This window comes from Lissotriton helveticus, chromosome 1_1, assembly GCF_964261635.1.
Source record: "Lissotriton helveticus chromosome 1_1, aLisHel1.1, whole genome shotgun sequence".
Taxonomy (NCBI): domain Eukaryota; kingdom Metazoa; phylum Chordata; class Amphibia; order Caudata; family Salamandridae; genus Lissotriton; species Lissotriton helveticus.
Window position 1 is genome coordinate 330,555,425 of NC_136057.1, and position 26,574 is coordinate 330,581,998.

At 51.4% G+C, this 26,574-nt stretch overlaps 1 protein-coding gene across 14 annotated transcripts in view; it reads left to right on the forward strand.

Moving 5' to 3' along the window:
• LOC144804990 (V-type proton ATPase 116 kDa subunit a 4-like) overlaps positions 1 to 26,574 on the forward strand; it is a 6,844,636-nt gene that overhangs the window by 2,014,558 nt on the left and 4,803,504 nt on the right. The gene's annotated exons all lie outside the window — the stretch shown is intronic.

Below are 26,574 nucleotides of genomic sequence, written 5' to 3' on the forward strand. Positions count from 1 at the left end.
TGGGGTGGTGTGGAGTGCAAACAAACGATGGATTTAGTCCCATATCTCTGTACTGGGGTGAATGTATGACAATGTTCTGCATTCTGTCCATCACCTGTTGTTTTTGCCTTTGTCGCCCCGAGTGGGATGGGTATGCTCAGACGTGAGTCCCATGCTCTCCACACCACTGGAGTCAAGCTATCCAGGCTGATGACGGCTGATAGCCAGAAACCGGTCCTTGGATGCTTAATCCGGTCCAGAAAAGACATGGCTTGGCAGTTCGGGCTGGACTGTTCCCATGAGGCACAGGGTCAAGGCTGATTTGCATATGGCAATCTCTGACCTGGGGTGGTGTGGAGTGCAAAAAAACGATAGATTTAGACCCAGATCTCTGTACTGGGGTGAATGTATGACAATGTTCTGCATTCTGTCCATCACCTGTTGTTTTTGCCTTTGTCGCCCCAAGTGGGATGGGTATGCTCAGACGTGAGTCCCATGCTCTCCACACCACTGGAGTCAAGCTATCCAGGCTGATGACGGCTGATAGTCAGAAACCGGGCCTTGGATGCTTAATCCGGTCCAGGAAAGACATGGCTTGGCAGTTCGGGCTGGACTGTTCCCATGAGGCACAGGGTCAAGGCTGATTTGCATATGGCAATCTCTGGCCTGGGGTGGTGTGGAGTGCAAAAAAACGATGGATTTAGACCCAGATCTCTGTACTGGGGTGAATGTATGACAATGTTCTGCATTCTGTCCATCACCTGTTGTTTTTGCCTTTGTCGCCCCGAGTGGGATGGGTATGCTCAGACGTGAGTCCCATGTTCTCCACACCACTGGAGTCAACCTAACCAGGCTGATGATGGCTGATAGCCAGAAACCGGTCCTTGGATGCTTAATCCGGTCCAGGAAAGACATGGCTTGGCAGTTCGGGCTGGACTGTTCCCATGAGGCACAGGGTCAAGGCTGATTTGCATATGGCCATGTCTGACCTGGGGTGGTGTGGAGTGCAAAAAAACGGTGGATTTAGGCCCAGATCTCTGTACTGGGATGAATGTATGACAATGTTCTGCATTCTGTCCATCACCTGTTGTTTTTGCCTTTGTCGCCCCGAGTGGGATGGGTATACTCAGACGTGAGTCCCATGCTCTCCACTCCACTGGAGTCAAGCTATCCAGGCTGAAGACGGCTGATAGCCAGAAACCGGTCCTTGGATGCTTAATCTGGTCCAGGAAAGACATGGCTTGGCAGTTCGGGCTGGACTGTTCCCATGAGGCACATGGTCAAGGCTGATTTGCATATGGCCATGTCTGACCTGGGGTGGTGTGGAGTGCAAAAAAACGATGGATTTAGGCCCAGATCTCTGTACTAGGGTGAATGTATGACAATGTTCTGCATTCTGTCCATGACCCGCTGTTTTTGCCTTTGTCGCACCGTGTGGAATGGGTATGCTCAGACGTGAGTCCCATGCTCTCCACACCACTGGAGTCAAGCTATCCAGGCTCATGACGGCTGATAGCCAGAAACCGGTCCTTGGATGCTTAATCCAGTCCAGGAAAGACATGGCTTGGCAGTTTGGGCTGGACTGTTCCCATGAGGCTGATTTACATATGGCCACGTCTGACCTGGGGTGGTGTGGAGTGCAAAAAAATGATGGATTTAGGCCCAGATCTCTGTACTGGGGTGAATGTATGACAATGTTCTGCATTCTGTCCATCACCTGTTGTTTTTGCCTTTGTCGCCCCGAGTGGGATGGGTATGCTCAGATGTGAGTCCCATGCTCTCCACACCACTGGAGTCAAGCTATCCAGGCTGATGACGGCTGATAGCCAGAAACCGGTCCTTGGATGCTTAATTCGGTCCAGGAAAGACATGGCTTGGCAGTTTGGGCTGGACTGTTCCCATGAGGCACAGGGTCAAGGCTGATTTGCATATGGCCATGTCTGACCTGGGGTGGTGTGGAGTGCAAAAAACGATGGATATAGGCACAGATCTCTGTACTGGGGTGAATGTATGACAATGTTCTGCATTCTGTCCATCACCTGTTGTTTTTGCCTTTGTCGCCCCGAGTGGGATGGGTATGCTCAGACGTGAGTTCCATGCTCTCCACACCACTGGAGTCAAGCTATCCAGGCTGATGACGGCTGATAGCCAGAAACCGGTCCTTGGATGCTTAATCAGGTCCAGGAAAGACATGGCTTGGCAGTTCGGGCTGGACTGTTCCCATGAGGCACAGGGTCAAGGCTGATTTGCATATGGCAATCTCTGACCTGGGGTGGTGTGGAGTGCAAAAAAACAATGGCTTTAGGCCCATATCTCTGTACTGGGGTGAATGTATGACAATGTTCTGCATTCTGTCCATCACCTGTTGTTTTTGCCTTTGTCGCCCCTAGTGGGATGGGTATGCTCAGACGTGAGTTCCATGCTCTCCACACCACTGGAGTCAAGCTATCCAGGCTGATGACGGCGGATAGCCAGAAACCACTCCTTGGATGCTTAATCCGGTCCAGGAAAGACATGGCTTGGCAGTTCGGGCTGGACTGTTCCCATGAGGCACAGGGTCAAGGCTGATCTGCATATGGCCATGTCTGACCTGGGGTGGTGTGGAGTGCAAAAAAACAATGGCTTTAGGCCCATATCTCTGTACTGGGGTGAATGTATGACAATGTTCTGCATTTTGTCCATCACCTGTTGTTTTTGCCTTTGTCGCCTCGAGTGGGATGGGTATGCTCAGACGTGAGTCCCATGCTCTCCACACCACTGGAGTCAAGCTATCCAGGCTGATGACGGCTGATAGCCAGAAACCGGTCCTTGGATGCTTAATCCGGTCCAGGAAAGACATGGCTTGGCAGTTCGGGCTGGACTGTTCCCATGAGCACAGGGTCAAGGCTGATTTGCATATGGCCATGTCTGACATGGGGTGGTGTGGAGTTGCAAAAAAACGATGGATTTAGGCCCAGATCTCTGTACTGGGGTGAATGTATGACAATGTTCTGCATTCTGTCCATCACCTGTTGTTTTTGCCTTTGTCGCCCCAAGTGGGATGGGTATGCTCAGACGTAAGTCCCATGCTCTCCACACCAATGGAGTCAAGCTATCCAGGCTGATGACGGCTGATAGCCAGAAACCGGTCCTTGGATGCTTAATCCGGTCCAGGAAAGACATGGCTTGGCAGTTCGGGCTGGACTGTTCCCATGAGGCACAGGGTCAAGGCTGATTTGCATATGGCCATGTCTGACCTGGCGTGGTGTGAAGTGCAAAAAAACGATGGCTTTAGGCCCAGATCTCTGTACTGGGGTGAATGTATGACAATGTTCTGCATTCTGTCCATCACCTGTTGTTTTTGCCTTTGTCGCCCCGAGTGGGATGGGTCTGCTCAGACGTGAGTCCCATGCTCTCCACACCACTGGAGTCAAGCTATCCAGGCTGATGACGGCTGATAGCCAGAAACAGCTCCTTGGATGCTTAATCCGGTCCAGGAAAGACATGGCTTGGCAGTTCGGGCTGGACTGTTCCCATGAGGCACAGGGTCAAGGCTGATCTGCATATGGCCATGTCTGACCTGGGGTGGTGTGGAGTGCAAAAAAACGATGGCTTTAGGCCCATATCTCTGTACTGGGTGAATGTATGACAATGTTCTGCATTTTGTCCATCACCTGTTGTTTTTGCCTTTGTCGTCTCGAGTGGGATGGGTATGCTCAGACGTGAGTCCCATGCTCTCCACACCACTGGAGTCAAGCTATCCAGGCTGATGACGGCTGATAGCCAGAAACCGGTCTTTGGATGCTTAATCTGGTCCAGGAAAGACATGGCTTGGCAGTTCGGGCTGGACTGTTTCCATGAGCACAGGGTCAAGGCTGATTTGCATATGGCCATGTCTGACATGGGGTGGTGTGGAGTGCAAAAAAAACGATGGCTTTAGGCCCAGATCTCTGTACTGGGGTGAATGTATGACAATGTTCTGCATTCTGTCCATCACCTGTTGTTTTTGCCTTTGTCGCCCCGAGTGGGATGGGTCTGCTCAGACGTGAGTCCCATGCTCTCCACACCACTGGAGTCAAGCTATCCAGGCTGATGACGGCTGATAGCCAGAAACGGGTCCTTGGATGCTTAATCCAGTCCAGGAAAGACATGGCTTGGCAGTTTGGGCTGGACTGTTCCCATGAGGTACAGAGTCAAGGCTGATTTACATTTGGCCATGTCTGACCTGGGGTGGTGTGGAGTGCAAAAAAACGATGGATTTAGGCCCAGATCTCTGTACTGGGGTGAATGTATGACAATGTTCTGCATTCTGTCCATCTCCTGTTGTTTTTGCCTTTGTCGCCCCGAGTGGGATGGGTATGCTCAGACGTGAGTCCCATGCTCTCCACACCACTGGAGTCAAGCTATCCAGGCTGATGACGGCTGATAGCCAGAAACCGGTCCTTGGTTGCTAAATCCAGTCTAGGAAAGACATGGCTTGGCAGTTCGGGCTGGACTGTTCCCATGAGGCACAGGGTCAAGGCTGATTTGCATATGGCCATGTCTGACCTGGGGTGGTGTGGAGTGCAAAAACCGATGTATTTAGGCCCAGATCTCTGTACTGGGGTGAATGTATGTCAATGTTCTGCATTCTGTCCATCACCTGTTGGTTTTTCCTTTGTCGTCCCGAGTGGGATGGGTATGCTCAGACGTGAGTCCCATGCTCTCCACACCACTGGAGTCAAGCTATCCAGACTGATGACAGCTGATAGCCAGAAACCGGTCCTTGGATAATTAATCCGGTCCAGGAAAGACATGGCTTGGCAGTTTGGGCTGGACTGTTCCCTTGAGGCACAGGGTCAAGGCTGATTTGCATTTGGCCATGTCTGACCTGGGGTGGTGTGGAGTGCAAAAACACGATGGATTTAGGCCCAGATCTCTGTACTGGGGTGAATGTATGACAATGTTCTGCATTCTGTCCATCACCTGTTGGTTTTTCCTTTGTCGTCCCGAGTGGGATGGGTATGCTCAGACGTGAGTCCCATGCTCTCCACACCACTGGAGTCAAGCTATCCAGACTGATGACAGCTGATAGCCAGAAACCGGTCCTTGGATAATTAATCCGGTCCAGGAAAGACATGGCTTGGCAGTTTGGGCTGGACTGTTCCCATGAGGCACAGGGTCAAGGCTGATTTGCATATGGCCATGTCTGACCTGGGGTGGTGTGGAGTGCAAAAACACGATGGATTTAGGCCCAGATCTCTGTACTGGGGTGAATGTATGACAATGTTCTGCATTCTGTCCATCACCTGTTGTTTTTGCCTTTGTCGCCCCAAGTGGGATGGGTATGCTCAGACGTGAGTCCCATGCTCTCCACACCACTGGAGTCAAGCTATCCAGGCTGATGACGGCTGATAGTCAGAAACCGGGCCTTGGATGCTTAATCCGGTCCAGGAAAGACATGGCTTGGCAGTTCGGGCTGGACTGTTCCCATGAGGCACAGGGTCAAGGCTGATTTGCATATGGCAATCTCTGGCCTGGGGTGGTGTGGAGTGCAAAAAAACGATGGATTTAGACCCAGATCTCTGTACTGGGGTGAATGTATGACAATGTTCTGCATTCTGTCCATCACCTGTTGTTTTTGCCTTTGTCGCCCCGAGTGGGATGGGTATGCTCAGACGTGAGTCCCATGTTCTCCACACCACTGGAGTCAACCTAACCAGGCTGATGATGGCTGATAGCCAGAAACCGGTCCTTGGATGCTTAATCCGGTCCAGGAAAGACATGGCTTGGCAGTTCGGGCTGGACTGTTCCCATGAGGCACAGGGTCAAGGCTGATTTGCATATGGCCATGTCTGACCTGGGGTGGTGTGGAGTGCAAAAAAACGGTGGATTTAGGCCCAGATCTCTGTACTGGGATGAATGTATGACAATGTTCTGCATTCTGTCCATCACCTGTTGTTTTTGCCTTTGTCGCCCCGAGTGGGATGGGTATACTCAGACGTGAGTCCCATGCTCTCCACTCCACTGGAGTCAAGCTATCCAGGCTGAAGACGGCTGATAGCCAGAAACCGGTCCTTGGATGCTTAATCTGGTCCAGGAAAGACATGGCTTGGCAGTTCGGGCTGGACTGTTCCCATGAGGCACATGGTCAAGGCTGATTTGCATATGGCCATGTCTGACCTGGGGTGGTGTGGAGTGCAAAAAAACGATGGATTTAGGCCCAGATCTCTGTACTAGGGTGAATGTATGACAATGTTCTGCATTCTGTCCATGACCCGCTGTTTTTGCCTTTGTCGCACCGTGTGGAATGGGTATGCTCAGACGTGAGTCCCATGCTCTCCACACCACTGGAGTCAAGCTATCCAGGCTCATGACGGCTGATAGCCAGAAACCGGTCCTTGGATGCTTAATCCAGTCCAGGAAAGACATGGCTTGGCAGTTTGGGCTGGACTGTTCCCATGAGGCTGATTTACATATGGCCACGTCTGACCTGGGGTGGTGTGGAGTGCAAAAAAATGATGGATTTAGGCCCAGATCTCTGTACTGGGGTGAATGTATGACAATGTTCTGCATTCTGTCCATCACCTGTTGTTTTTGCCTTTGTCGCCCCGAGTGGGATGGGTATGCTCAGATGTGAGTCCCATGCTCTCCACACCACTGGAGTCAAGCTATCCAGGCTGATGACGGCTGATAGCCAGAAACCGGTCCTTGGATGCTTAATTCGGTCCAGGAAAGACATGGCTTGGCAGTTTGGGCTGGACTGTTCCCATGAGGCACAGGGTCAAGGCTGATTTGCATATGGCCATGTCTGACCTGGGGTGGTGTGGAGTGCAAAAAACGATGGATATAGGCACAGATCTCTGTACTGGGGTGAATGTATGACAATGTTCTGCATTCTGTCCATCACCTGTTGTTTTTGCCTTTGTCGCCCCGAGTGGGATGGGTATGCTCAGACGTGAGTTCCATGCTCTCCACACCACTGGAGTCAAGCTATCCAGGCTGATGACGGCTGATAGCCAGAAACCGGTCCTTGGATGCTTAATCAGGTCCAGGAAAGACATGGCTTGGCAGTTCGGGCTGGACTGTTCCCATAAGGCACAGGGTCAAGGCTGATTTGCATATGGCAATCTCTGACCTGGGGTGGTGTGGAGTGCAAAAAAACAATGGCTTTAGGCCCATATCTCTGTACTGGGGTGAATGTATGACAATGTTCTGCATTCTGTCCATCACCTGTTGTTTTTGCCTTTGTCGCCCCTAGTGGGATGGGTATGCTCAGACGTGAGTTCCATGCTCTCCACACCACTGGAGTCAAGCTATCCAGGCTGATGACGGCGGATAGCCAGAAACCACTCCTTGGATGCTTAATCCGAGCCAGGAAAGACATGGCTTGGCAGTTCGGGCTGGACTGTTCCCATGAGGCACAGGGTCAAGGCTGATCTGCATATGGCCATGTCTGACCTGGGGTGGTGTGGAGTGCAAAAAAACAATGGCTTTAGGCCCATATCTCTGTACTGGGGTGAATGTATGACAATGTTCTGCATTTTGTCCATCACCTGTTGTTTTTGCCTTTGTCGCCTCGAGTGGGATGGGTATGCTCAGACGTGAGTCCCATGCTCTCCACACCACTGGAGTCAAGCTATCCAGGCTGATGACGGCTGATAGCCAGAAAACGGTCCTTGGATGCTTAATCCGGTCCAGGAAAGACATGGCTTGGCAGTTCGGGCTGGACTGTTCCCATGAGCACAGGGTCAAGGCTGATTTGCATATGGCCATGTCTGACATGGGGTGGTGTGGAGTTGCAAAAAAACGATGGATTTAGGCCCAGATCTCTGTACTGGGGTGAATGTATGACAATGTTCTGCATTTTGTCCATCACCTGTTGTTTTTGCCTTTGTCGCCCCGAGTGGGATGTGTAAGCTCAGACGTGAGCCCCATGCTCTCCACACCACTGGAGTCAAGTTATCCAGGCTGATGACAGCTGATAGCCAGAAACTGGTCCTTGGATGCTTAATCCGGGCCAGGAAAGACATGGCTTGGCAGTTCGGGCTGGACTGTTCCCATGAGGCACAGGGTCAAGGCTGATTTGCATATGGCAATCTCTGACCTGGGGTGGTGTGGAGTGCAAAAAAACGATGGATTTAGACCCAGATCTCTGTACTGGGGTGAATGTATGACAATGTTCTGCATTCTGTCCATCACCTGTTGTTTTTGCCTTTGTCGCCCCAAGTGGGATGGGTATGCTCAGACGTAAGTCCCATGCTCTCCACACCAATGGAGTCAAGCTATCCAGGCTGATGACGGCTGATAGCCAGAAACCGGTCCTTGGATGCTTAATCCGGTCCAGGAAAGACATGGCTTGGCAGTTCGGGCTGGACTGTTCCCATGAGGCACAGGGTCAAGGCTGATTTGCATATGGCCATGTCTGACCTGGCGTGGTGTGAAGTGCAAAAAAACGATGGCTTTAGGCCCAGATCTCTGTACTGGGGTGAATGTATGACAATGTTCTGCATTCTGTCCATCACCTGTTGTTTTTGCCTTTGTCGCCCCGAGTGGGATGGGTCTGCTCAGACGTGAGTCCCATGCTCTCCACACCACTGGAGTCAAGCTATCCAGGCTGATGACGGCTGATAGCCAGAAACAGCTCCTTGGATGCTTAATCCGGTCCAGGAAAGACATGGCTTGGCAGTTCGGGCTGGACTGTTCCCATGAGGCACAGGGTCAAGGCTGATCTGCATATGGCCATGTCTGACCTGGGGTGGTGTGGAGTGCAAAAAAACGATGGCTTTAGGCCCATATCTCTGTACTGGGTGAATGTATGACAATGTTCTGCATTTTGTCCATCACCTGTTGTTTTTGCCTTTGTCGTCTCGAGTGGGATGGGTATGCTCAGACGTGAGTCCCATGCTCTCCACACCACTGGAGTCAAGCTATCCAGGCTGATGACGGCTGATAGCCAGAAACCGGTCTTTGGATGCTTAATCTGGTCCAGGAAAGACATGGCTTGGCAGTTCGGGCTGGACTGTTTCCATGAGCACAGGGTCAAGGCTGATTTGCATATGGCCATGTCTGACATGGGGTGGTGTGGAGTGCAAAAAAAACGATGGCTTTAGGCCCAGATCTCTGTACTGGGGTGAATGTATGACAATGTTCTGCATTCTGTCCATCACCTGTTGTTTTTGCCTTTGTCGCCCCGAGTGGGATGGGTCTGCTCAGACGTGAGTCCCATGCTCTCCACACCACTGGAGTCAAGCTATCCAGGCTGATGACGGCTGATAGCCAGAAACGGGTCCTTGGATGCTTAATCCAGTCCAGGAAAGACATGGCTTGGCAGTTTGGGCTGGACTGTTCCCATGAGGTACAGAGTCAAGGCTGATTTACATTTGGCCATGTCTGACCTGGGGTGGTGTGGAGTGCAAAAAAACGATGGATTTAGGCCCAGATCTCTGTACTGGGGTGAATGTATGACAATGTTCTGCATTCTGTCCATCTCCTGTTGTTTTTGCCTTTGTCGCCCCGAGTGGGATGGGTATGCTCAGACGTGAGTCCCATGCTCTCCACACCACTGGAGTCAAGCTATCCAGGCTGATGACGGCTGATAGCCAGAAACCGGTCCTTGGTTGCTAAATCCAGTCTAGGAAAGACATGGCTTGGCAGTTCGGGCTGGACTGTTCCCATGAGGCACAGGGTCAAGGCTGATTTGCATATGGCCATGTCTGACCTGGGGTGGTGTGGAGTGCAAAAACCGATGTATTTAGGCCCAGATCTCTGTACTGGGGTGAATGTATGTCAATGTTCTGCATTCTGTCCATCACCTGTTGGTTTTTCCTTTGTCGTCCCGAGTGGGATGGGTATGCTCAGACGTGAGTCCCATGCTCTCCACACCACTGGAGTCAAGCTATCCAGACTGATGACAGCTGATAGCCAGAAACCGGTCCTTGGATAATTAATCCGGTCCAGGAAAGACATGGCTTGGCAGTTTGGGCTGGACTGTTCCCTTGAGGCACAGGGTCAAGGCTGATTTGCATTTGGCCATGTCTGACCTGGGGTGGTGTGGAGTGCAAAAACACGATGGATTTAGGCCCAGATCTCTGTACTGGGGTGAATGTATGACAATGTTCTGCATTCTGTCCATCACCTGTTGGTTTTTCCTTTGTCGTCCCGAGTGGGATGGGTATGCTCAGACGTGAGTCCCATGCTCTCCACACCACTGGAGTCAAGCTATCCAGACTGATGACAGCTGATAGCCAGAAACCGGTCCTTGGATAATTAATCCGGTCCAGGAAAGACATGGCTTGGCAGTTTGGGCTGGACTGTTCCCATGAGGCACAGGGTCAAGGCTGATTTGCATATGGCCATGTCTGACCTGGGGTGGTGTGGAGTGCAAAAACACGATGGATTTAGGCCCAGATCTCTGTACTGGGGTGAATGTATGACAATGTTCTGCATTCTGTCCATCACCTGTTGTTTTTGCCGTTGTCGCCCCTAGTTGGATGGGTATGCTCAGACGTGAGTCCCATTCTCTCCACACCACTGGAGTCAAGCTATCCAGGCTGATGCCGGCTGATAGCCAGAAACCGGTCCTTGGATGCTTAATCCGGTCCAGGAAAGACATGGCTTGGCAGTTCGGGCTGGACTGTTCCCATGAGGCACAGGGTCAAGGCTGATTTGCATATGGCCATGTCTGACCTGGGGTGGTGTGGAGTGCAAAAAAACGATGGATTTAGGCCCAGATCTCTGTACTGGGGTGAATGTATGACAATGTTCTGCATTCTGTCTATCTCCTGTTGTTTTTGCCTTTGTCGCCCCGAGTGGGATGGGTATGCTCAGACGTGAGTCCCATGCTCTCCACACCACTGGAGTCAAGCTATCCAGGCTGATGACGGCTGATAGCCAGAAACCGGTCCTTGGATGCTTAATCCGGTCGAGGAAAGACATGGCTTGGCAGTTCGGGCTGGACTGTTCCCATGAGGCACTGTTCCCATGAGGCAAGGCTGATTTGCATATGGCCATGTCTGACCTGGCGTGGTGTGGAGTGCAAAAAAACGATGGCTTTAGGCCCAGATCTCTGTACTGGGGTGAATGTATGACAATGTTCTGCATTCTGTCCATCACCTGTTGTTTTTGCCTTTGTCGCCCCGAGTGGGATGGGTATGCTCAGACGTGAGTCCCATGCTCTCCACACCACTGGAGTCAAGCTATCCAGGCTGATGACGGCTGATAGCCAGAAACCGGTCCTTGGATGCTTAATCCGGTCCAGGAAAGACATGGCTTGGCAGTTCGGGCTGGACTGTTCCCATGAGGCACAGGGTCAAGGCTGATTTGCATATGGCAATCTCTGACCTGGGGTGGTGTGGAGTGCAAAAAAATCGATGGATTTAGACCCAGATCTCTGTACTGGGGTGAATGTATGACAATGTTCTGCATTCTGTCCATCACCTGTTGTTTTTGCCTTTGTTGCCCCGAGTGGGATGGGTATGCTCAGACGTAAGTCCCATGCTCTCCACACCACTGGAGTCAAGCTATCCAGGCTGATGACGGCTGATAGCCAGAAACCGGTCCTTGGATGCTTAATCCGGTCCAGGAAAGACATGGCTTGGCAGTTCGGGCTGGACTGTTCCCATGAGGCACAGGGTCAAGGCTGATTTGCATATGGCCATGTCTGACCTGGGGTGGTGTGGAGTGCAAAAAAACGATTTATTTAGGCCCATATCTCTGTACTGGGGTGAATGTATGACAATGTTCTGCATTCTGTCCATCACCTGTTGTTTTTGCCTTTGTCGCCCTGAGTGGGATGGGTATGCTCAGACGTGAGTCCCATGCTCTCCACACCACTGGAGTCAAGCTATCCAAGCTGATGATGGCTGATTGCCAGAAACCAGTCCTTGGATGCATAATCCAGTCCAGGAAAAACATGGCTTGGCAGTTCGGGCTGGATTGTTCCCTTGAGGCACAGGGTCAAGGCTAATTTGCATATGGCCATGTCTGATCTGGGGTGGTGTGGAGTGCAAAAAAACGATGGATTTAGGCCCAGATCTCTGTACTCGGGTGAATGTATGACAATTTTCTGCATTCTGTCCATCGCCTGTTGTTTTTGCCTTTGTCGCCCCGAGTGGGACGGATATGCTCAGACGTGAGTCCCATGCTCTCCACACCACTGGAGTCAAGCTATCCAGGCTGATGACGGCTGATAGCCAGAAACAGGTCCTTGGATGCTTAATCCGGTCCAGGAAAGACATGGCTTGGCAGTTCAGAATGGACTGTTCCCATGAGGCACAGGGTCAAGGCTGATTTGCATATGGGCATGTCTGACCTGGGATGGTGTGGAGTGCAAAAACACGATGGATTTAGGCCCAGATCTCTGTACTGGGGTGAATGTATGACAATGTTCTGCATTCTGTCCATCACCTGTTGTTTTTGCTGTTGTCGCCCCTAGTTGGATGGGTATGCTCAGACGTGAGTCCCATTCTCTCCACACCACTGGAGTCAAGCTATCCAGGCTGATGCCGGCTGATAGCCAGAAACCGGTCCTTGGATGCTTAAACCGGTCCAGGAAAGACATGGCTTGGCAGTTCGGTCTGGACTGTTCCCATGAGGCACAGGATCAAGGCTGATTTGCATATGGCCATGTCTGACCTGGGGTGGTGTGGAGTGCAAAAACACGATGGATTTAGGCCCAGATCTCTGTACTGGGGTGAATGTATGACAATGTTCTGCATTCTGTCCATCACCTGTTGTTTTTGCTGTTGTCGCCCCTAGTTGGATGGGTATGCTCAGACGTGAGTCCCATTCTCTCCACACCACTGGAGTCAAGCTATCCAGGCTGATGCCGGCTGATAGCCAGAAACCGGTCCTTGGATGCTTAAACCGGTCCAGGAAAGACATGGCTTGGCAGTTCGGGCTGGACTGTTCCCATGAGGCACAGGGTCAAGGCTGATTTGCATATGGCGATGTCTGACCTGGGGTGGTGTGGAGTGCAAAAAAACGATTTATTTAGGCCCAGATCTCTGTACTGGGGTGAATGTATGACAATGTTCTGCATTCTGTCCATCACCTGTTGTTTTTGCCTTTGTCGCCCTGAGTGGGATGGGTATGCTCAGACGTGAGTCCCATGCTCTCCACACCACTGGAGTCAAGCTATCCAAGCTGATGATGGCTGATAGCCAGAAACCAGTCCTTGGATGCATAATCCAGTCCAGGAAAAACATGGCTTGGCAGTTCGGGCTGGATTGTTCCCATGAGGCACAGGGTCAAGGCTGATTTGCATATGGCCATGTCTGACCTGGGGTGGTGTGGAGTGCAAAAAAACGATGGATTTAGGCCCAGATCTCTGTACTGGGGTGAATGTATGACAATGTTCTGCATTCTGTCCATCACCTGTTGTTTTTGCCTTTGTCGCCCCGAGTGGGATGGGTATGCTCAGACGTGAGTCCCATGCTCTCCACACCACTGGAGTCAAGCTATCCAGGCTGATGACGGCTGATAGCCAGAAACCGGTCCTTGGATGCTTAATACGGTCCAGGAAAGACATGGCTTGGCAGTTCGGGCTGGACTGTTCCCATGAGGCACAGGGTCAAGGCTGGTTTGCATATGGCCATGTCTGACCTGGGGTGGTGTGGAGTGCAAAAAAACGATGGATTTAGGCCCAGATCCCTGTACTGGGGTGAATGTATGATAATGTACTGCAGTCTGTCCATCACCTGTTGTTTTTGCCTTTGTCGCCCCGAGTGGGATGGGTATGCTCAGACGTGAGTCCCATGCTCTCCACACCACTTGAGTTAAGCTATCCAGGCTGATGACGGCTGATAGCCAGAAACCGGTCCTTGGATGCTTAATCCAGTCCAGGAAAGACATGGCTTGGCAGTTCGGGCTGGACTGTTCCCATGAGGCACAGGGTCAAGGCTGATTTGCATATGGCAATCTCTGACCTGGGGTGGTGTGGAGTGCAAAAAAACGATGGATTTAGACCCAGATCTCTGTACTGGGGTGAATGTATGACAATGTTCTGCATTCTGTCCATCACCTGTTGTTTTTGCCTTTGTCGCCCCAAGTGGGATGGGTATGCTCAGACGTACGTCCCATGCTCTCCACACCACTGGAGTCAAGCTATCCAGGCTGATGACGGCTGATAGCCAGAAACCGGTCCTTGGATGCTTAATTTGGTCCAGGAAAGACATGGCTTGGCAGTTCGGGCTGGACTGTTTCCATGAGCACAGGGTCAAGGCTGATTTGCATATGGCCATGTCTGACCTGGGGTGGTGTGGAGTGCAAAAAAACTGTCGATTTAGGCCCAGATCTCTGTACTGGGGTGAATGTATGACAATGTTCTGCATTCTGTCCAACACCTGTTGTTTTTGCCTTTGTCGCCCCGAGTGGGATGGGTATGCTCAGACGTGAGTCCCATGCTCTCTACACCACTGGAGTCAAGCTATCCAGGCTGATGACGGCTGATAGCCAGAAACCGGTCCTTTGATGCTTAATCCGGTCCAGGAAAGACATGGCTTGGCAGTTCGGGCTGGACTGTTCCCATGAGGCACAGGCTTAAGGCTGAATTGCATGTGGCCATGTCTGACCTGGGGTGGTGTGGAGTGCAAAAAAACGATGGATTTAGTCCCATATCTCTGTACTGGGGTGAATGTATGACAATGTTCTGCATTCTGTCCATCACCTGCTGTTTTTGCCTTTGTCGCCCCGAGTGGGATGGGTATGCTCAGACGTGAGTCCCATGCTCTCCACACCACTGGAGTCAAGCTAACCAGGCTGATGATGGCTGATAGCCAGAAACCGGTCCTTGGATGCTGAATCAGGTCCAGGAAAGACATGGCTTGGCAGTTCGGGCTGGACTGTTCCCATGAGGCACAGGGTCAAGGCTGATTTGCATATGGCCATGTCTGACCTGGGGTGGTGTGGAGTGCAAAAAAATGGTTGATTTAGGTCCAGATCTCTGTACTAGGATGAATGTATGACAATGTTCTGCATTCTGTCCATCACCTGTTGTTTTTGCCTTTGTCGCCCCGAGTGGGATGGGTATACTCAGACGTGAGTCCCATGCTCTCCACTCCACTGGAGTCAAGCTATCCAGTCTGAAGACGGCTGATAGCCAGAAACCGGTCCTTGGATGCTTAATCTGGTCCAGGAAAGACATGGCTTGGCAGTTCGGGCTGGACTGTTCCCATGAGGCACAGGGTCAAGGCTGATTTGCATATGGCCATGTCTGACCTGGGGTGGTGTGGAGTGCCAAAAAAACGATGGATTTAGGCCCAGATCTCTGTACTGGGGTGAATGTATGACAATGTTCTGCATTCTGTCCATCACCTGCTGTTTTTGCCTTTGTCGCACCGTGTGGAATGGGTATGCTCAGACGTGAGTCCCATGCTCTCCACACCACTGGAGTCAAGCTATCCAGGCTGATGACCGCTGATAGCCAGAAACCGGTCCTTGGATGCTTAATTCGGTCCAGGAAAGACATGGCTTGGCAGTTCGGGCTGGACTGTTCCCATGAGGCACAGGGTCAAGGCTGATTTGCATATGGCCATGTCTGACCTGGCGTGGTGTGGAGTGCAAAAAACGATGGATTTAGGCCCAGATCTCTGTATTGGGGTGAATTTATGACAATGTTCTGCATTCTGTCCATCACCTGTTGTTTTTGCCTTTGTCGCCCCGAGTGGGATGGGTATGCTCAGACGTGAGTCCCATGCTCTCCACACCACTGGAGTCAAGCTATCCAGGCTGATGACGGCTGATAGCCAGAAACCGATCCTTGGATGCTTAATCCAGTCCAGGAAAGACATGGCTTGGCAGTTCGGGCTGGACTGTTCCCATGAGGCACAGGGTCAAGGCTGATTTGCATATGGCCATGTCTGACCTGGGGTGGTGTGGAGTGCAAGAAAACGATGGATTTAGGCCCAGATCTCTGTACTAGGGTGAATGTATGACAATGTTCTGCATTCTGTCCATCACCTGTTGTTTTTGCCTTTGTCGCCCCGAGTGGGATGGGTATACTCAGACGTGAGTCCCATGCTCTCCACTCCACTGGAGTCAAGCTATCCAGGCTGAAGACGGCTGATAGCCAAAAACCATTCCTTGGATGCTTAATCTGGTCCAGGAAAGACATGGCTTGGCAGTTCGGGCTGCACTGTTCCCATGAGGCACATGGTCAAGGCTGATTTGCATATGGCCATGTCTGACCTGGGGTGGTGTGGAGTGCAAAAAAACGATGGATTTAGGCCCAGATCTCTGTACTGGGGTGAATGTATGACAATGTTCTGCATTCTGTCCTTCACCTGTTGTTTTTGCCTTTTGTCGCCCCAAGTGGGATGGGTATGCTCAGACGTGAGTCCCATGCTCTCCACACCACTGGAGTCAAGCTATCCAGGCTGATGACGGCTGATAGCCAGAAACCGGTCCTTGGATGCTTAATCCAGTCCAGGAAAGACATGGCTTGGCAGTTTGGGCTGGACTGTTCCCATGAGGCTGATTTACATATGGCCATGCCTGACCTGAGGTGGTATGGAGTGCAAACAAACGATGGATTTAGGCCCATATCTCTGTACTGGGGTGAATGTATGACAATGTTCTGCATTTTGTCCATCGCCTGTTGTTTTTGCCTTTGTCGCCCCGAGTGGGATGGGTATACTCAGACGTGAGTCCCATGCTCTCCACTCCACTGGAGTCAAGCTATCCAGGCTGAAGACGGCTGATAGCCAAAAACCAGTCCTTGGATGCTTAATCTGGTCCAGGAAAGACATGGCTTGGCAGTTCGGGCTGGACTGTTCCCATGAGGCACAGGGTCAAGGCTGATTTGCATATGGCCATGTCTGACCTGGGGTGGTGTGGAGTGCAAAAAACGATGGATTTAGGCCCAGATCTCTGTACTGGGGTGAATGTATGACAATGTTCTGCATTCTGTCCATCACCTGTTGTTTTTGCCTTTGTCGCCCCGAGTGGGATGGGTATGCTCAGACGTGAGTTCCATGCTCTCCACACCACTGGAGTCAAGCTATCCAGGCTGATGACGGCTGATAGCCAGAAACCGCTCCTTGGATGCTTAATTCGGTCCAGGAAAGACATGGCTTGGCAGTTCGGGCTGGACTGTTCCCATGAGGCACAGGGTCAATGCTGATTTGCATATGGCCATGACTGACCTGGGTGGTGTGGAGTGCAAAAAAACGATGGATTTAGGCCCAGATCTCTGTACTGGGGTGAATGTATGACAATGTTCTGCATTCTGTCCATCTCCTGTTGTTTTTGCCTTTGTCGCCCCGAGTGGGATGGGTATGCTCAGACGTGAGTCCCATGCTCTCCACACCACTGGAGTCAAGCTATCCAGGCTGATGACGGCTGATAGCCAGAAACCGGTCCTTGGTTGCTAAATCCAGTCTAGGAAAGACATGGCTTGGCAGTTCGGGCTGGACTGTTCCCATGAGGCACAGGGTCAAGGCTGATTTGCATATGGCCATGTCTGACATGGGGTGGTGTGGAGTGCAAAAACCGATGTATTTAGGCCCAGATCTCTGTACTGGGGTGAATGTATGTCAATGTTCTGCATTCTGTCCATCACCTGTTGGTTTTTCCTTTGTCGTCCCGAGTGGGATGGGTATGCTCAGACGTGAGTCCCATGCTCTCCACACCACTGGAGTCAAGCTATCCAGACTGATGACAGCTGATAGCCAGAAACCGGTCCTTGGATAATTAATCCGGTCCAGGAAAGACATGGCTTGGCAGTTTGGGCTGGACTGTTCCCTTGAGGCACAGGGTCAAGGCTGATTTGCATTTGGCCATGTCTGACCTGGGGTGGTGTGGAGTGCAAAAACACGATGGATTTAGGCCCAGATCTCTGTACTGGGGTGAATGTATGACAATGTTCTGCATTCTGTCCATCACCTGTTGGTTTTTCCTTTGTCGTCCCGAGTGGGATGGGTATGCTCAGACGTGAGTCCCATGCTCTCCACACCACTGGAGTCAAGCTATCCAGACTGATGACAGCTGATAGCCAGAAACCGGTCCTTGGATAATTAATCCGGTCCAGGAAAGACATGGCTTGGCAGTTTGGGCTGGACTGTTCCCATGAGGCACAGGGTCAAGGCTGATTTGCATATGGCCATGTCTGACCTGGGGTGGTGTGGAGTGCAAAAACACGATGGATTTAGGCCCAGATCTCTGTACTGGGGTGAATGTATGACAATGTTCTGCATTCTGTCCATCACCTGTTGTTTTTGCCGTTGTCGCCCCTAGTTGGATGGGTATGCTCAGACGTGAGTCCCATTCTCTCCACACCACTGGAGTCAAGCTATCCAGGCTGATGCCGGCTGATAGCCAGAAACCGGTCCTTGGATGCTTAATCCGGTCCAGGAAAGACATGGCTTGGCAGTTCGGGCTGGACTGTTCCCATGAGGCACAGGGTCAAGGCTGATTTGCATATGGCCATGTCTGACCTGGGGTGGTGTGGAGTGCAAAAAAACGATGGATTTAGGCCCAGATCTCTGTACTGGGGTGAATGTATGACAATGTTCTGCATTCTGTCTATCTCCTGTTGTTTTTGCCTTTGTCGCCCCGAGTGGGATGGGTATGCTCAGACGTGAGTCCCATGCTCTCCACACCACTGGAGTCAAGCTATCCAGGCTGATGACGGCTGATAGCCAGAAACCGGTCCTTGGATGCTTAATCCGGTCGAGGAAAGACATGGCTTGGCAGTTCGGGCTGGACTGTTCCCATGAGGCACTGTTCCCATGAGGCAAGGCTGATTTGCATATGGCCATGTCTGACCTGGCGTGGTGTGGAGTGCAAAAAAACGATGGCTTTAGGCCCAGATCTCTGTACTGGGGTGAATGTATGACAATGTTCTGCATTCTGTCCATCACCTGTTGTTTTTGCCTTTGTCGCCCCGAGTGGGATGGGTATGCTCAGACGTGAGTCCCATGCTCTCCACACCACTGGAGTCAAGCTATCCAGGCTGATGATGGCTGATAGCCAGAAACCGGTCCTTGGATGCTTAATCCGGTCCAGGAAAGACATGGCTTGGCAGTTCGGGCTGGACTGTTCCCATGAGGCACAGGGTCAAGGCTGATTTGCATATGGCAATCTCTGACCTGGGGTGGTGTGGAGTGCAAAAAAATCGATGGATTTAGACCCAGATCTCTGTACTGGGGTGAATGTATGACAATGTTCTGCATTCTGTCCATCACCTGTTGTTTTTGCCTTTGTTGCCCCGAGTGGGATGGGTATGCTCAGACGTAAGTCCCATGCTCTCCACACCACTGGAGTCAAGCTATCCAGGCTGATGACGGCTGATAGCCAGAAACCGGTCCTTGGATGCTTAATCCGGTCCAGGAAAGACATGGCTTGGCAGTTCGGGCTGGACTGTTCCCATGAGGCACAGGGTCAAGGCTGATTTGCATATGGCCATGTCTGACCTGGGGTGGTGTGGAGTGCAAAAAAACGATTTATTTAGGCCCATATCTCTGTACTGGGGTGAATGTATGACAATGTTCTGCATTCTGTCCATCACCTGTTGTTTTTGCCTTTGTCGCCCTGAGTGGGATGGGTATGCTCAGACGTGAGTCCCATGCTCTCCACACCACTGGAGTCAAGCTATCCAAGCTGATGATGGCTGATTGCCAGAAACCAGTCCTTGGATGCATAATCCAGTCCAGGAAAAACATGGCTTGGCAGTTCGGGCTGGATTGTTCCCTTGAGGCACAGGGTCAAGGCTAATTTGCATATGGCCATGTCTGATCTGGGGTGGTGTGGAGTGCAAAAAAACGATGGATTTAGGCCCAGATCTCTGTACTCGGGTGAATGTATGACAATTTTCTGCATTCTGTCCATCGCCTGTTGTTTTTGCCTTTGTCGCCCCGAGTGGGACGGATATGCTCAGACGTGAGTCCCATGCTCTCCACACCACTGGAGTCAAGCTATCCAGGCTGATGACGGCTGATAGCCAGAAACAGGTCCTTGGATGCTTAATCCGGTCCAGGAAAGACATGGCTTGGCAGTTCAGAATGGACTGTTCCCATGAGGCACAGGGTCAAGGCTGATTTGCATATGGGCATGTCTGACCTGGGATGGTGTGGAGTGCAAAAACACGATGGATTTAGGCCCAGATCTCTGTACTGGGGTGAATGTATGACAATGTTCTGCATTCTGTCCATCACCTGTTGTTTTTGCTGTTGTCGCCCCTAGTTGGATGGGTATGCTCAGACGTGAGTCCCATTCTCTCCACACCACTGGAGTCAAGCTATCCAGGCTGATGCCGGCTGATAGCCAGAAACCGGTCCTTGGATGCTTAAACCGGTCCAGGAAAGACATGGCTTGGCAGTTCGGTCTGGACTGTTCCCATGAGGCACAGGATCAAGGCTGATTTGCATATGGCCATGTCTGACCTGGGGTGGTGTGGAGTGCAAAAACACGATGGATTTAGGCCCAGATCTCTGTACTGGGGTGAATGTATGACAATGTTCTGCATTCTGTCCATCACCTGTTGTTTTTGCTGTTGTCGCCCCTAGTTGGATGGGTATGCTCAGACGTGAGTCCCATTCTCTCCACACCACTGGAGTCAAGCTATCCAGGCTGATGCCGGCTGATAGCCAGAAACCGGTCCTTGGATGCTTAAACCGGTCCAGGAAAGACATGGCTTGGCAGTTCGGGCTGGACTGTTCCCATGAGGCACAGGGTCAAGGCTGATTTGCATATGGCGATGTCTGACCTGGGGTGGTGTGGAGTGCAAAAAAACGATTTATTTAGGCCCAGATCTCTGTACTGGGGTGAATGTATGACAATGTTCTGCATTCTGTCCATCACCTGTTGTTTTTGCCTTTGTCGCCCTGAGTGGGATGGGTATGCTCAGACGTGAGTCCCATGCTCTCCACACCACTGGAGTCAAGCTATCCAAGCTGATGATGGCTGATAGCCAGAAACCAGTCCTTGGATGCATAATCCAGTCCAGGAAAAACATGGCTTGGCAGTTCGGGCTGGATTGTTCCCATGAGGCACAGGGTCAAGGCTGATTTGCATATGGCCATGTCTGACCTGGGGTGGTGTGGAGTGCAAAAAAACGATGGATTTAGGCCCAGATCTCTGTACTGGGGTGAATGTATGACAATGTTCTGCATTCTGTCCATCACCTGTTGTTTTTGCCTTTGTCGCCCCGAGTGGGATGGGTATGCTCAGACGTGAGTTCCATGCTCTCCACACCACTGGAGTCAAGCTATCCAGGCTGATGACGGCTGATAGCCAGAAACCGGTCCTTGGATGCTTAATACGGTCCAGGAAAGACATGGCTTGGCAGTTCGGGCTGGACTGTTCCCATGAGGCACAGGGTCAAGGCTGGTTTGCATATGGCCATGTCTGACCTGGGGTGGTGTGGAGTGCAAAAAAACGATGGATTTAGGCCCAGATCCCTGTACTGGGGTGAATGTATGATAATGTACTGCAGTCTGTCCATCACCTGTTGTTTTTGCCTTTGTCGCCCCGAGTGGGATGGGTATGCTCAGACGTGAGTCCCATGCTCTCCACACCACTTGAGTTAAGCTATCCAGGCTGATGACGGCTGATAGCCAGAAACCGGTCCTTGGATGCTTAATCCAGTCCAGGAAAGACATGGCTTGGCAGTTCGGGCTGGACTGTTCCCATGAGGCACAGGGTCAAGGCTGATTTGCATATGGCAATCTCTGACCTGGGGTGGTGTGGAGTGCAAAAAAACGATGGATTTAGACCCAGATCTCTGTACTGGGGTGAATGTATGACAATGTTCTGCATTCTGTCCATCACCTGTTGTTTTTGCCTTTGTCGCCCCAAGTGGGATGGGTATGCTCAGACGTACGTCCCATGCTCTCCACACCACTGGAGTCAAGCTATCCAGGCTGATGACGGCTGATAGCCAGAAACCGGTCCTTGGATGCTTAATTTGGTCCAGGAAAGACATGGCTTGGCAGTTCGGGCTGGACTGTTTCCATGAGCACAGGGTCAAGGCTGATTTGCATATGGCCATGTCTGACCTGGGGTGGTGTGGAGTGCAAAAAAACTGTCGATTTAGGCCCAGATCTCTGTACTGGGGTGAATGTATGACAATGTTCTGCATTCTGTCCAACACCTGTTGTTTTTGCCTTTGTCGCCCCGAGTGGGATGGGTATGCTCAGACGTGAGTCCCATGCTCTCTACACCACTGGAGTCAAGCTATCCAGGCTGATGACGGCTGATAGCCAGAAACCGGTCCTTGGATGCTTAATCCGGTCCAGGAAAGACATGGCTTGGCAGTTCGGGCTGGACTGTTCCCATGAGGCACAGGCTTAAGGCTGAATTGCATGTGGCCATGTCTGACCTGGGGTGGTGTGGAGTGCAAAAAAACGATGGATTTAGTCCCATATCTCTGTACTGGGGTGAATGTATGACAATGTTCTGCATTCTGTCCATCACCTGCTGTTTTTGCCTTTGTCGCCCCGAGTGGGATGGGTATGCTCAGACGTGAGTCCCATGCTCTCCACACCACTGGAGTCAAGCTAACCAGGCTGATGATGGCTGATAGCCAGAAACCGGTCCTTGGATGCTGAATCAGGTCCAGGAAAGACATGGCTTGGCAGTTCGGGCTGGACTGTTCCCATGAGGCACAGGGTCAAGGCTGATTTGCATATGGCCATGTCTGACCTGGGGTGGTGTGGAGTGCAAAAAAATGGTTGATTTAGGTCCAGATCTCTGTACTAGGATGAATGTATGACAATGTTCTGCATTCTGTCCATCACCTGTTGTTTTTGCCTTTGTCGCCCCGAGTGGGATGGGTATACTCAGACGTGAGTCCCATGCTCTCCACTCCACTGGAGTCAAGCTATCCAGTCTGAAGACGGCTGATAGCCAGAAACCGGTCCTTGGATGCTTAATCTGGTCCAGGAAAGACATGGCTTGGCAGTTCGGGCTGGACTGTTCCCATGAGGCACAGGGTCAAGGCTGATTTGCATATGGCCATGTCTGACCTGGGGTGGTGTGGAGTGCCAAAAAAACGATGGATTTAGGCCCAGATCTCTGTACTGGGGTGAATGTATGACAATGTTCTGCATTCTGTCCATCACCTGCTGTTTTTGCCTTTGTCGCACCGTGTGGAATGGGTATGCTCAGACGTGAGTCCCATGCTCTCCACACCACTGGAGTCAAGCTATCCAGGCTGATGACCGCTGATAGCCAGAAACCGGTCCTTGGATGCTTAATTCGGTCCAGGAAAGACATGGCTTGGCAGTTCGGGCTGGACTGTTCCCATGAGGCACAGGGTCAAGGCTGATTTGCATATGGCCATGTCTGACCTGGCGTGGTGTGGAGTGCAAAAAACGATGGATTTAGGCCCAGATCTCTGTATTGGGGTGAATTTATGACAATGTTCTGCATTCTGTCCATCACCTGTTGTTTTTGCCTTTGTCGCCCCGAGTGGGATGGGTATGCTCAGACGTGAGTCCCATGCTCTCCACACCACTGGAGTCAAGCTATCCAGGCTGATGACGGCTGATAGCCAGAAACCGATCCTTGGATGCTTAATCCAGTCCAGGAAAGACATGGCTTGGCAGTTCGGGCTGGACTGTTCCCATGAGGCACAGGGTCAAGGCTGATTTGCATATGGCCATGTCTGACCTGGGGTGGTGTGGAGTGCAAGAAAACGATGGATTTAGGCCCAGATCTCTGTACTAGGGTGAATGTATGACAATGTTCTGCATTCTGTCCATCACCTGTTGTTTTTGCCTTTGTCGCCCCGAGTGGGATGGGTATACTCAGACGTGAGTCCCATGCTCTCCACTCCACTGGAGTCAAGCTATCCAGGCTGAAGACGGCTGATAGCCAAAAACCATTCCTTGGATGCTTAATCTGGTCCAGGAAAGACATGGCTTGGCAGTTCGGGCTGCACTGTTCCCATGAGGCACATGGTCAAGGCTGATTTGCATATGGCCATGTCTGACCTGGGGTGGTGTGGAGTGCAAAAAAACGATGGATTTAGGCCCAGATCTCTGTACTGGGGTGAATGTATGACAATGTTCTGCATTCTGTCCTTCACCTGTTGTTTTTGCCTTTTGTCGCCCCAAGTGGGATGGGTATGCTCAGACGTGAGTCCCATGCTCTCCACACCACTGGAGTCAAGCTATCCAGGCTGATGACTGCTGATAGCCAGAAACCGGTCCTTGGATGCTTAATCCAGTCCAGGAAAGACATGGCTTGGCAGTTTGGGCTGGACTGTTCCCATGAGGCTGATTTACATATGGCCATGCCTGACCTGAGGTGGTATGGAGTGCAAACAAACGATGGATTTAGGCCCATATCTCTGTACTGGGGTGAATGTATGACAATGTTCTGCATTTTGTCCATCGCCTGTTGTTTTTGCCTTTGTCGCCCCGAGTGGGATGGGTATACTCAGACGTGAGTCCCATGCTCTCCACTCCACTGGAGTCAAGCTATCCAGGCTGAAGACGGCTGATAGCCAAAAACCAGTCCTTGGATGCTTAATCTGGTCCAGGAAAGACATGGCTTGGCAGTTCGGGCTGGACTGTTCCCATGAGGCACAGGGTCAAGGCTGATTTGCATATGGCCATGTCTGACCTGGGGTGGTGTGGAGTGCAAAAAACGATGGATTTAGGCCCAGATCTCTGTACTGGGGTGAATGTATGACAATGTTCTGCATTCTGTCCATCACCTGTTGTTTTTGCCTTTGTCGCCCCGAGTGGGATGGGTATGCTCAGACGTGAGTTCCATGCTCTCCACACCACTGGAGTCAAGCTATCCAGGCTGATGACGGCTGATAGCCAGAAACCGCTCCTTGGATGCTTAATTCGGTCCAGGAAAGACATGGCTTGGCAGTTCGGGCTGGACTGTTCCCATGAGGCACAGGGTCAATGCTGATTTGCATATGGCCATGACTGACCTGGGTGGTGTGGAGTGCAAAAAAACTATGGATTTAGGCCCAGATCTCTGTACTGGGGTGAATGTATGACAATGTTCTGCATTCTGTCCTTCACCTGTTGTTTTTGCCTTTTGTCGCCCCAAGTGGGATGGGTATGCTCAGACGTGAGTCCCATGCTCTCCACACCACTGGAGTCAAGCTATCCAGGCTGATGACGGCTGATAGCCAGAAACCGGTCCTTGGATGCTTAATCCAGTCCAGGAAAGACATGGCTTGGCAGTTCGGGCTGGACTGTTCCCATGAGGCACAGGGTCAAGGCTGATTTGCATATGGCCATGTCTGACCTGGGGTGGTGTGGAGTGCAAAAAAACGATGGATTTAGGCCCAGATCTCTGTACTGGGGTAAATGTATGACAATGTTCTGCATTCTGTCCATCACCTGTTGTTTTTGCCTTTGTCGCCCCGAGTGGGATGGGTATGCTCAGACGTGAGTCCCATGCTCTCCACACCACTGGAGTCAAGCTATCCAGGCGGATGACGGCTGATAGCCAGAAACCGGTCCTTGGATGCTTAATCCGGTCCAGGAAAGATATGGCTTGGCAGTTCGGGCTCGACTGTTCCCATGAGGCACAGGGTCAAGGCTGATTTGCATATGGCTATGTCTGACCTGGGGTGCTGTGAAGTGCAAAAAACCAATGGATTTAGGCCCAGATCTCTGTACTGGGGTGTATGTATGACAATGTTCTGCATTCTGTCCATTACCTGTTGTTTTTGCCTTTGTCGCCCCGAGTGGGATGGGTATGATCAGATGTGAGTCCCATGCTCTCCACACCACTGGAGTCAAGCTATCCAGGGTGATGACGGCTGATAGCCAGAAACCGGTCCTTGGATGCTTTATCCGGTCCAGGAAAGACATGGCTTGGCAGTTCGGGCTGGACTGTTCCCATGAAGCACAGGTTCAAGGCTGATTTGCATATGGCAATCTCTGACCTGGGGTGGTGTGGAGTGCAAAAAAACTATGGATTTAGACCCAGATCTCTGTACTGCGGTGAATGTATGACAATGTTCTGCATTCTGTCCATCACCTGTTGTGTTTGCTTTTGTCGCCCCGAGTGGGATGGGTATGCTCAGACGTGACTCCCATGCTCTCCACACCACTGGAGTCAAGCTATCCAGGCTGAAGACGGCTGATAGCCAGAAACCGGTCCTTGGATGCTTAATCCGGTCCAGGAAAGACATGGCTTGGCAGTTCGGGCTGGACTGTTCCCATGAGGCACAGGTTCAAGGCTGATTTGCATATGGCCATGTCTTACCTGTTGTGGTGTGGAGTGCAAAAAACAATGGATTTAGGCCCAGATCTCTGTACTGGGGTGAATGTATGACAATATTCTGCATTCTGTCCATCACCTGTTGTTTTTGCCTTTGTCGCCCCGAGTGGGATGGGTATGCTCAGACGTGAGTTCCATGCTCTCCACACCACTGGAGTCAAGCTAGCCAGGCTGATGACGGCTGATAGCCAGAAACCGCTCCTTGGATGCTTAATTCGGTCCAGGAAAGACATGGCTTGGCAGTTCGGGCTGGACTGTTCCCATGAGGCACAGGGTCAAGGCTGATCTGCATATGGCCATGTCTGACCTGGGGTGGTGTGGAGTGCAAAAAAACGATGGCTTTAGGCCCATATCTCTGTACTGGGGTGAATGTATGACAATGTTCTGCATTTTGTCCATCACCTGTTGTTTTTGCCTTTGTCGCCTCGAGTGTGATGGGTA